The sequence below is a fragment of the Patella vulgata genome, chromosome 1 (genome assembly GCF_932274485.2).
Source record: "Patella vulgata chromosome 1, xgPatVulg1.2, whole genome shotgun sequence".
In the NCBI taxonomy this organism is placed as follows: domain Eukaryota; kingdom Metazoa; phylum Mollusca; class Gastropoda; family Patellidae; genus Patella; species Patella vulgata.
In genome coordinates, this window is record NC_065879.2 from 60,847,947 (window position 1) to 60,860,985 (window position 13,039).

At 37.6% G+C, this 13,039-nt stretch overlaps 1 long non-coding RNA gene across 8 annotated transcripts in view; it reads right to left on the minus strand.

The window, feature by feature from the left end:
• The window catches only part of LOC126831756 (uncharacterized), an 85,763-nt gene that overhangs the window by 5,329 nt on the left and 67,395 nt on the right, over positions 1-13,039 (minus strand). For all 8 annotated transcript variants that reach the window (XR_007684324.2, XR_007684298.1, XR_007684307.1 and 5 more), the window contains 4 exons: positions 9,586-9,754; positions 8,435-8,634; positions 6,659-6,720; positions 558-612 (listed from right to left, as the gene is read on the minus strand). This is a non-coding gene — a long non-coding RNA (uncharacterized LOC126831756). The remainder of the gene's footprint in view (positions 1-557; positions 613-6,658; positions 6,721-8,434; positions 8,635-9,585; positions 9,755-13,039) is intronic.

Consider the following 13,039-nt stretch of genomic DNA (forward strand, 5'->3'; position numbering starts at 1 on the left):
AGCGCTAGCCCTGTTTACATCTCGTGACCTTGACGAAATCTGCAGGGTTAGGGCAAGAGATTGTTGCCGAGGATTGTGGATTAGGGTTAGTGTTAGCGCTAGCCTTGTTTACATCTCATGACCTTGATGGAATCTTCAGGTTGGTCAAATTCCAAAGGTCAAGTGTTCTATAAACCACACAACAATGTGTACATGGGTGGACCATAGTGTTTTGTACTATCCGCATGACTTGGCAACTACTCTCATGTCAGTCTCCCAGGCTCTACCCCCTGGAACTTGGTTTGAAAATTCTAAAGTTGAATGCAGGACATGATTCTCATCAAAAGGTACAGTTTCTTACCCCTCAATTTGTAAAAAATTTGTACAATTTGTAAAAAATGGACAAACAAAACATCTAATTTCATACGCAATCATAAATTCAACACCACAATGTGATTATATATTCAATTCATGTCAAATCAAAAATTTGATATCGGGCGAAGACCTCCAAAGTCCTAATATCGCCTCTAAATCTATATTTATGACATTTGTTTTAAAATTAGAATTAAATAGCATACCTGTTCAATTCTTTCATCTAGCATACGAAAAAACTCCAACTGACTGCCAGTTATTCTAAAATATAATAAATACTCTACTTCTTAAAATAATAAATTTTACAAATACTGCTGAAGAGGCGAACCAATGCTTCTATAGTTGGGTAACAAAGAGTGTTTGGAAGACTTTAATAGAAAACAATATGAAATCCTTTTATGTATGTATTTTCACATATGACACCCAAGGTAGAGTGGAGGTCAATAAATCTTCTAAGGTAAGGTGGAAGATGTAAAAACTTCCATCGTATGGTGATGGTCAGAAAAATGAAATGAAATGAAATGAAATGGAGTTTAACGTCCTACTGTTCTGCTCCTAACCTGGGCTAATGAAGACGGGCATACACCATACAGTGTGCTATGAGGGTAAGGTAGAGGTCAGAAAAACTTCTAAATTCAAGGTATGGTGGAGGTCGCGAAAACTCATTATGAATCCGGTGTAGCAGTATAAATAACAAAAAGATATAAATTTTAAACACTAAAATTAGTATAAACAAGGGGTTGGGATACAAGATACACCAGCATTTTCAAAGCGAGGGCTCATCCTCTAATTGTCCCAATGCTTCACATCGAATTTGAAATAAAACTGATCATGTTCACAATTTTTTCCTAAAAGGGGTTAACTTCGGAACTGAATATCATAGAATGCTCAATATCAATAGGGTTTGTCCTCTCATAACCCCAATGCTTCACACCAAATGCGAAATAATTCCATTAAAAACTGTAGCATTTATCTTGTTCATTAGTTCTTCTCATGACCCCTAAGATTCACATAAATATGAAATAAATACGTTGAAAAATTGTCAGATATATGCCAGAATTGAAACCATCCAAGATCTTTGGGATATCATAATATATTTTTAGTTTCATCAAAATCAGCAAAAACATTGTCTAAACAAAATAATGTAGACTATAAAAATCCAAACCAAATTAATAATTATCTAAGATTTTCTTTAATTCACCTAATGGGGCACAATGTATAACTTTAAAAATCTTCTCTAAAAGTTGGATTGCATTTTTTTGGTCTGGTTGGATTTTAATGTGATTTTAATGGTACTAAACTTTACTATATTTCACTTCTTATAATAATGTGATTATCAGACAGAATTTGACAGAGGACTGTTTATCAGCATGATAAATACAAAGTTTGGCAACCAAACAAATTTTCTGTTTCTTACTGTATACAGCTTAAGTATTAAATCTCGTAAATACCACATAAAATAATCACACTGTTGCACTTATAACATGAAATGAGTTGTGTGAAAAATATGAAATGATGTTGAATAGTTTAATTAACTTAAAGAGTACATCAAGTGACCAAACATAATTTTCTGTACTTGTAGCATGGTTACGATATGCACTTTACTGCAAGTTTGACATATTACCATTTCAGTATTAAACACCCGAAAACACTTTTCAATTTTTCAACAACAGTCTTAAGCCAGTTGATTGGCCGGTGATGTCACAGGGACCACACATACAATATACACTATTATGATCTTATCACTATCCATACACACCACCAGACTAGTGTGTATTGACGGTTCAATTAACATACTGACTGACCTAATCATTACCTCATTATAATTATCTGCTCAAAAACTTCTTTAATTGCAACATTGTCTAGATGTAGTGTCGGAAGAAATGGATTCTTTTTATTTGCTAGTGCTAGTGTTTCAGTTTGCAGTGGGTTTAAAGATACAAGCCAAGTCTTAGCCCAAAGATTTATTCTCTCTAGATCACCATTTAAGACTTCCACACATTCGGTTGGGTCAGTTATTTTTATATATAAACTAGTGTCATCAGCAAATAATCTAATGTTTTATTTAATGATGTTTTCTATATCGTAGATGTTACTTTGTATATAATGAAAAGTAATGGACCGAGAACGGAGCCCAATGGAACACCAGCAGGGACCGTTAATGCCTCAGAGGAGGCTCAGTTGACAATAACCTGTGGTCTGTTAAGACAAGCAGTCTCTGAACCATTCTAACAAGTCTCCTCTGATCCCAACGGCCCCAAGCTTATGGCAAAAGCTTTACTGATGTCACAGAAAACCGTTCTTGTATATCGACCGTGGTCAATATCTTGACAGAAGAAGTGCATAAGATCTATTAGTTGATAAGTAGTTGAGTCTCCATGCAAAATTAGTAATAATATTGTGATCCTTAACCCTTTCAATGCTAGACGTAAATCCACTGCCTGTGCTAGACCCTTTTTTGAGGAAAAAAGGGAGGTTGGAACTGAATGCCAAGCAGTACTTATGGAAGCTTTTATGAAAAATCTTTTTGTCTGTTGGGATGGGCATGAGGTTGGGCTAAGAGGAAAAAATAGAATTTTGGAAATTTGCATAATAATGTAGTCACGTGACGTCATGGCGGCCATTTTGGATTTCTCATTTCTCACTAAAGCTAACACGAAAACGAATTTTTCTCCATGAAATACTTAAAAGATATTGTTTTTTTCACTGGATTTTGATAAAGATATATAAAATGAACAAAAATATCAATAGCAGCCATGAGCAATGCCGCCACGAACACGCGCATCACGTCTCCCGCTGCCATGACCACGTGCGGATTGCAATACCTTGTTTTTACTTTCACTTTCATCCCCAAGTCCCATATCATTATCAATATAGTCAGTCAATAGATCTACACGTTCGGGACTCAGGAATTGCCTACGTCTTTTACGATCCAGCAGGCCAGCATTATTATCAACATCAGAATTATTGTCAGAATCTACTGCAGACACAGGGCTATCGTGTTCACATTGGGCTTGTTCATCATGCACGGGAGACATAGCTAGCCATGGGCACTTCATAATACCAATCACTGTCCTGACTACTATCATTATCAAGTAACTGGAAACGAATTATGTGTATCACCCGCCTCGAAATTGTCCACGTGTTGGTCAGCAAGACGTCATTCACGACTTCGCCGAGAGTGCATCATCTATGTTGTCACTATGCACTCCGCCATTTTATGGTTTGCCGCTTTGAAACACGTGGAAATATGTTCTAGTGTATAGAAAATACAATAGATGGCACTTGCAGTTACGGTACTAATTTTAGCGAGGGCTTTACTGAGTACACGGTAATACCGGGTACGCGCATTTTACCGACATTTTATAATACCCGGTACTACCGGGTATACGCAGTGAAAGGGTTAAAGAAGTTAAATACATGTTTGTAGATGCATTTTAAAAAATTTTGATTATGATGTTCAATAAAGAAACTGGTCTGTAATTTCCACATAGTGATGGGTCACCTTTTTTTATGAATTACCGTCACATTTGCTGATGTCCAAATATTAGAAACGGCTTTTAGCTCAAGAGAAAGATTAAAGATGTTACATGAAGTTTTGCTAATTTCGAAGCCGGTGGATTTTAGGAATTTTCCACTGATATTATCTGTGCCTGTAGCTTTTGAAGTATCAATAATGGAAATCATGTCTTCAACCTCTTTAGGTGTTAATTTTAGGTGACAAAGTGAAAAAGGATTTTGTTCGGGTTCAGGAAGTTGTGCATTTGTGTAGTAAAGCTGCAATTGGTTAATAAAAGAGAGAGAGAGAGAAATGGGGTATAAAGTCCACTCGACACAAACTAGGTCATTTCGGGACTAACACATGGTTCAATTTTATTTCCATAATTTGTGCGTAGGGGTCTTTAGCAGTGGGAGGAAACCGGAGGACCTGGAGAAAACCCACGAGATTGGACAGGCGACCCTACTCCTTGTCACATACAACCGGGGAATCGAAACCCTGTCAGTTGACTCAATGACAGACCATATGATACAGCGCGCGCACGTGCTAACCATTCGGCCATCCAACCCCCCAATTGGTTAATAAAGTATTCGTTTAAACAATTAGCTGTCCTTAAACAATTAGCTGTCCTTCGGATTAAAATATGGAACCCCATTATTCATAAGAGGCGGAATATCCCCCTTTTCAGATTTTTGACTCTTCACAAACGAGTTGACTATATGCCACCAATAATTTTTGCCAAAATTTTGATTATCATTTATTTTCTGGTCTAATTTTTCATAATATTCTTTTTTGCATTTTCTAATTAGGCCAATATAATCATTCCTAATATTTCTAAATTAGTTTGAATATGTTTTTAGTCCAAATATATCATCAAATCACACTTTTTGTACATGGGAAGGCATCTTTAACTTAAATTTGTAAGATATTAACTTAAACTTTTAAGTTAATAACATATTAACATGAATTTTCAAGATACTAACCTGAATTTTCAAGATACTAACTTGAATTATCAAGATTCTAACTTGAATTTCTAAGACACTAATTTGAATTTTCAAGATACTAACTTACATTTTCAAGCTATTTACTTGAAGTGAAAGGCTTCCGTGGTCTTTCATGTGAAAAATAGATAATAATATTTGAACTAAAATTCTCCTTTATTGAACATCTGTTTATGAAACATTGATATTGAAACTCTTAACAACAATTCACCAATCTGAATGTTAAAAAGATTTTCATAACAAGAAGAGTTTAACTATTATGTATGTAGGATTGTCCATAACCAGCAGCCATTTCCTGTAGTATGCAAAGTTCATACATGGGGACCTAGTATAATAACAAAGCCTAGTCTTTCATAATGAGTTCTTTTGCACACTTTAGAAAATGGCAGATCACTAACTTTATTCACAACTATGCCTTGGTCCACTGGGGAAAAATCATTGGCGATATGGAAATAAACAAATTTTTTCCCCGATGTTTTTGCCCCCCAAAAATCGGAGTAGTCCTATGAAAAATGGAACTTATTATGCATCGGGGATGGTCTGGTGAATGTTCACTGATGGTTCGGCTATGGTCATAAATATTCTAGGAAAGTCCCCCAAGCAGTTGCCTGGAATCATCGGGGATGATTCCCAATAATCAGAAAGGCTCTGGGGTATCTTTGCCGATAATCAACATCATCGGGTGAATATTGATGTTGGGAGATCTCAGTCTGTAGCGTGGTGGCATATCGGCGGAACTTATGCTTAGGTCCCACTAGGGATTTTTTTGCCTCAGTGATGTACTACAGATGGAAATCATATGTACCCCAGAAGGTTCCCCAGTGTCCTGAGGGAGCTTCGGGGTCGTCATGAGCATTGTGGAATCATCTGGAGTCCTTGGGAGAACTGCGAAAAACTTCCCTGGAGCTTTTACGAAATATTCCCCCCAAGACATCCCTGATTCAAATATATATCGCGGAAGCTCCTGGGAAGCATCCCCAGAGTTTCCCTGTGGATCTGGAAAGCTCCGGAGATTCCTCCCAGGCCTGTTTTCCTTGACAATGCAATCACTGAAATTTTTTGCAGTTCTCTCGAGGCCTTCCGATGGTTCCACATGGCTCATGATTCTCCAGGAGCTTCCCTGGGTCACTGGGGAACATGTTCCCGGCACCTCTTGAGACTCACCAATTTCCATTGGTAGTACTCCGCAAGGCAAAAATTGCCCAGTTGCACTTAGGCATTATATAAAACAATGGTAACTGGCTTAACATATTCTACTTGAACTTGTGCGACTTATTATTATTTCAATAGTTGATTACTTATTATTTTATCCTCGGTTCAACCGAGGACGTCTGCGGTTGACACAGGTCCACTATTAAGGTGTGTATTCAGATGTGTGTCCTCAATATACACCATATGTACAAATGCACACACACACTCACACATACATATAAACATACATACACACACAAACAGGGGTGATTACAGATAATCGAGACTTTGTTTATTATCATAACGATAACAATGGAAATCAAGACTATCACTATCTGCGGTTGACACAGGTCCACTATTAAGGTGTGTATTCAGATGTGTGTCCTCAATATACACCATATATACAAATGCATACACACTCCCACACCCACATACATGTACAAACATACAAACACACACACACAGACAGACAGGGACGATTACGGATAATTAAGACTTTGTTTATTATCGTAACAATAACAATGGAAATCAAGACTATCACAGGGAAATGTAAGCTCTTTATCTAAATCTTACATACTGCATCTTTAACTTGGGTGAATAGAAAGTATTGACTTACTGTACATTGGTTTTATTTCCTGTTAATTGTCGATCTTTAAAAGCAGTTTTACTTCGAGATTCCTGAAACATAGAACAAACATTTTATAGAAGAGAAACACAAACAATAGTAAGTCAAATGGAATGCAATGACATATTTGGCTATATATTTTTAATAAAGCTAAATCTTAGAATATCAGACCAGGGTGTTAAGTAGCCTAAACCTTGAAAGTAGGGAAAAGACAGACTGTAGATATATCTCACAAATCCACCATCAATGGAATGGTACTTTCAAGACTTGAACAAATGTAACTGAAGGTATCTTTGACTGTGGGGTGGGGAACCAATTGAAAAAGGGCACACTTCCAACTTCCATTACTCTGACCATTATGAGTATAGCAGGTCTATAATCTTATTTTGGTGGCCAAACCCATGACGATAAAAACTACAGCATTGCTAATACTGCAATATACATCTGCTTTCATTGATATGGTACTTTTTAAAATGAAGAGAATGAAATATGAAATAGCTGCAATGACTGTAATATGACAAGAGGCAAAAAAGGCTAGGCGCTGGGTTTGTCTTGTGGCTCAGATCCTAGGGGTTGGACATGGACCAATATAAATAGGCACAACCCTATGGTGGATCATTCCGAATTGGATCCAAATCTGTTAATAATTGCAGCCCATATCATTTACAGACTCACAAAACATTAACAAAAAGTGGGTGTGGCACCGCCCAATTGGGGGGGGGGGGGAAATCATGCACCAAAATCAATCAATAATTCCAAGATAATCCATTCAGAATTGTGACCTTCGGGCGATTAACACACAAATTGGGTGTGGCTCTGCCCCCGGGGGTCGGGACATGCACCAAAATCAATAGTGCCGCCCTTAGGCTACAAGGAATACATATGCCATGTTCAAAGCTGATCCATTCAGAAATGCGGCATGTATATGATAAACACAAACATTGGGCGTGACTACGCTCCTCTGTGTCGGGACATGCACCAAAATCAATAATTGCCATCCTTGGGCTATAAGGAATAAATATGCCAAGTTTCAAGACAAAGTGGTGTGGCTCTGTCCCTGGAGGTCGGGTGTTCACCAAAAATCAATAGGGATCATCCTTAGTGTATAAGGAATTGGTATGCAAAGTTTCAAAATGATCTGTTATGAATTGCGGCCAGTAGGTGAAACACAAACACACAAAAAATACAACAAAAATAATAGAGGTCATCCTTAGGGCATAAGGAATAAGTATGAAAAGTTTTCAAGACAATCGATTAAGAATTGTGGCCAGTAAGCGACACACAAACAGAAAATGGGCGTGGCTCTGCCCCTGGGGGTTTGGCATGCACCACAAACAATAGGGATGTTCCTTAGGGTATAAGGAATAAGAATGCAAAGTTTCAAGATATGTTAAGAAATGCGTCTGTAGACAATAACCAAACAAATTCAAGAAATGGGCATGGCTCTTACCCTGGAGGTCGGGCATGCACCAAAAGCAATAGGGATCATTCTTAGGGTGTAAGGAATAATTATGTAAAGTTTCAAGACGATCAGTTAAGAATTGCGGCCTGTCGGCGACACACAGACACACATACATACATACACACAAACAGGAGCGACGGCAACATATATCCACATTATGAATGTGGACTATAAAAAGTCATCTGAAATATACCCTAATAAATATACTGCTTTATATCAAATCACTGATTTTTGAAAGCCAGGTATCATTTATCTCGAGTGGTGTTTGCAGGGATGAATACAGTAAAATATACCATGTTACTTACTGTCGTTAACCTGTCTGATTTAAAACCATTTGAACTTTCCAATTTAGGTGACTGTGATGATCCGTTTATCCAGGGATTCTGCGATTTGGTTGGAGAGTTTTCTATTTTTTCTGTTTTTTTACTGGTTAATTTATCTTTTTTGGCAGCACTACCACCTTTACTATTTATTGGTTTCACAGGTTCCTTGTTTTCCTTTCTTTCTGTTAAAAACATCCAAAATAAAAAGATAGGTTGCCAAGCAACAAAACATATGTCCACATGCTTAGCGTAGAGTACTTTGTTGAGTGGTAATCAGTCAGCTGTTGGGGTGTTTTTTGAGATATTTGGGGTCAAAGGGTCAAATTTTCTGTTTTTGCACTAGGAAGATTTAAAGCAATACACGCCTATTTGATGGACCCCCCACCCCGCACTGAGCCTCCAGACTAATAGGATTCTTCTTTTTAATAATTTAATTGACGCATATAAATTTCATACATATCGGCAGATAACAATTGATGTTTGCGTTCACAAGGTGCAACAAAGTGAAACAAGGGCCATAACTCTAGAATTAATTCATAGAAATTAAATAGGCTTTTTCATCTCACTAATGTAAACAACATATATCAATTTTAAAACAATTGGGTGATAACTTCTGGCGTTAAGAGCATTCACAAGAAATTGTGGACGACAGACCAACGAACAGGGGTGACGGCAATATATCACATTTCCATGTGGGCGTATAACAAAACTAATCATTTCTTTATGGAAAACTCTTAAAAAGCTCTCCTAATTCTGTGCAAGCATCATTTTTAATGTGACGTTGGCCATAAGTTCCCGATTTCCATTCTGTTTAGGTGGCTGGATAACCATGTCTATATACTTGTCACAGTTACAGTGTTAAGTGCCCGTCAAGTCACTTGTACAATTGAAGAAAAAAATTCCTAAAATGAGTTACACAGCACCTTAAACATGTCTATTGACCATTTCCGAACGGCTCAATATTTTGTTTTGAAATTTTCAGAAAGGGCAAATAGGCTAGATCGTCACATTTAGGTGTTGATTTACATACTTAAACCCACTTTTATCAATAGATACATTGGGACCGATCCTTCAAACCGACACCAAGAGTTATGGTAATTTTTATTTTGTTCCAATCTGTTTTAATAACTCACCTAACTGTTTATGTGATTTTTTACGTGTGCTGTCTTTAATATCTTGATCGTCAATAATAGAACCCGAGTTGTATTTACTCCTACCACAGCCCATGTCCCGTAAACATTGAACAAACATGGAGACTTTCGTCTGATCCCGGTATATATATTTATAACTTCTATATACCATCTGAAATATAAAAGTTAACAAAGTTAGGCACAAGGATCTCACTATTATACAATCTGAAATATATTTTAATAGTAATATTGTTTGCTGACATGCTTAATGGGCTCATTACCTGGGTTTGATTGGACACCATAGTGCAGTAAATGAGAAAGGAGGACTTTATGAAGTCCTTTCCCTAAAATGCAATCAACACTATTTGTTTGGGAGTTTGAGGTCTTGTAAATACAATACTTATTTTCTTATGTGGTCAATTTTTCTCTGACAGTAAATTTTTCTCCTACTCTTCATCAAATTGAAACTGTCATGGTTTCTTTAACGTGCACATCAATCCGTACATGGGTGGACCTTCATTTTAGTTCCCATCCGAACATCTAGGATTATAGCAACACCTTACTTATTGCCCTCGACCCACACTAATTAAAGTCATAATTTTATTTCTCTTTATGAATCAGATTTTCTACATGATAGGAGCTAACATATATTTTGAGCAGCTCCTATTTGGACAGCTGTCTCCTGCATTATGCAGAATACTTTGGTGAGTTTATAAATACACCACTGGACAATGTCTTTGTATGATTAGAACAGCTGCATTGTCATTGGCTGTCTACAGTATACTCCTAACAAGACATATTGATAAATCTTGTCAGATATTAACTAAAATTTAATGCAGTAAAATATAAAATACGAAACAAATAAAAACATAGAGCCTAAATGCTTGTTTATCTCTTGTCAGTAATTCGTATAACAATATAACTGGTTGTATATGTGATACTGATAGTGATAGAGGTAGGAACCCGAGCCCGGTGACTCGAACTCAAGTCCAACTTCAGTCGCATCAAAGACCCGTCGTGCAACTATACTTGAAATATTTAATGTGATTCCAGACTCCGAAGTTGTAAAAACTTGCTACTTGAAAGGGCCATGGACTTGATTAGCGGTGAAGGGACATAACTCTAACTTGCCTTATTTGCCATGAATTGCTGACTCATTTGATGAACTGGAAACTTGAATGGGACATGGATTTTCTTGTTTCACATCTGATATGTGGTGGTAAAGCAGACAAGAGTACATGTAGTATTATTATGAATGAAGAAGATAGGTACAAATCTAGCTATAGACTTTCAATTTGACTTTCAAGTTCAGTTTCACTCCAGTTGGAACATTCAATAAGCCATTGCCATCACACACTTATAATTTACATGATTCTTATCCTAGTGACACACTTATAATCTATGGAGCTAACATAATTTTTATCATTGTGACACACTTATAATTTTTAGAGCTAACATAATTCGTATTCAAGTTACACACTTATAATCTATCGAGCTAACACAATTCTTATCCTAGTGACACACTTATCATTTATAGAGCTAACATAATTCTTATCCTAGTGACACACTTATAATCTGTGGAGCTAACATAATTCTTATGCTTACAATCTGTGGAGCTAACATAATTCTTATCCTAGTGACACACTTATAATCTGTGGAGCTAACATAATTCTTATGCTTACAATCTGTGGAGCTAACATAATTCTTATCCTAATGACACACATTAGCCCAGTTCTGCACAGACTGAGCTAATGAAGACGAACATACACCATACAGTGTTCTATGAGGTAAATTGTGCTCAGACAGCTGTCAAATTCCAACTGCCAAGGGTTCATTCACCCATGTGTACACAGGACTTTGGTGTATCAATTTCAAATCAATCGGAAAATAACTTTAACTACTAGAGGGTCCACAAGATTTTCAAAAGCATCCAAGGCAATAAATTCTAGACTTTTTTCACCTCGTAACATGAACACTTGCAATATATCTGACAAGGACATTTATTGCTTTGATTATTGTAACGTAAATAACAAATCTAATTATCTAATGTCTGAACATAGTTGATATACATGGATGATACTAGCAGGAAATTATCATGGCTATATTCACTATGATCTCTTAATTATGTTTTCATATGAAATTTACATTCAACTGGCTCAATATAATGATTACACAATCTCTAATGATTTTGTGGAAGCCTACTCCACCAGGCAGGGGCAAAGGGGGACCTCTTGGTAAAGAATACTGTATAGAGAGTCACATAATTTGTTCATGTATATACCTATACAATATTATTAGAATATACTTGTCTATTCTATACTACTTGTACCTTGTTTCATTTTATTTGTGTCTCGTTCGGACATAATAAAACTTGCCACACTAAACACTGTACCGTTTGTGCCACAAGGGGCTGTTTACCGTTGGAATCTGTTCAAAATCATTCTGTTAGCTGATTTGTAGGAACAGCCACTATTGTTTCTAATATACTAAGCAGCAAAAGAAACGTCATGTTGGTATGTTACTCTGAATAGACGCAATGCATAAAACTTTTCGAATGTTTTTATTGTATATTTGTGACCACATCTCCAACTTTACCTGAGCAATAAGGCTCCTTCCCAAACACAGAATTGAACCCATGAAATGTTCTCAAAAACGCAACCTGACTTCTGAGATGGGAATGTGTTCTCCATGATTTTCATGTAACTCATGCTGCACGTGCTGTTCACTGGGAAAAACCCTATAAAATCCCCCCCCCCCATATCTGGTTGAATCATTAACACTACAACGTCAGCAGCATGCCACGACTCACGACGGCTCAGAGGAACCAGGTGCTCGAAAGACTCGACGCTGGCCACACTGCCCAAGCCATTGCCAATCACTTCCAGGTCAATGTTCGGACCACCAACACCCTGCATGATCGCTCCCGAACTGGTAGACCAAGGGTTTCTACAAGGCGACAGGTGTGACAGCATGTGCAGAATCCCTCCACACAGGCATCTGAGACAGCACGTCAGACAGTGGGAACACACGGAAGACCCATCAGTACCAATACAGTGCGCCGACGTCTCACCAGAGAGAACATCCATTGCCATAGACCTTACCGTGGACCGATTCACACCCCTCGCTATCGACGTGGACGTCTACAGTTTGCCTAACAACACCAGAACTGGCGACACATGCAATGGAGAACTATTCTGGTATTGCGTATCTACTGCAGATGGCAGGACCAGAATATGGCGTTGACGTGGCCAGCGTTATTCTGATAATGTGTCATGGAACGAGACTCATGGGGAGGTTCAAGCATAATGGTTTGGGGTGGAATCGGCCCGAACCAGAGAGTGGGTCCTGTGGTGTTCCAAAATCTTGGTCCAGAGAGAGGAGGCGGCATCACAGCAGTGCGCTACATCGATCAAACTCTCAGACCCCAGGTCATACCACATTTCGCACGTCATCGAAA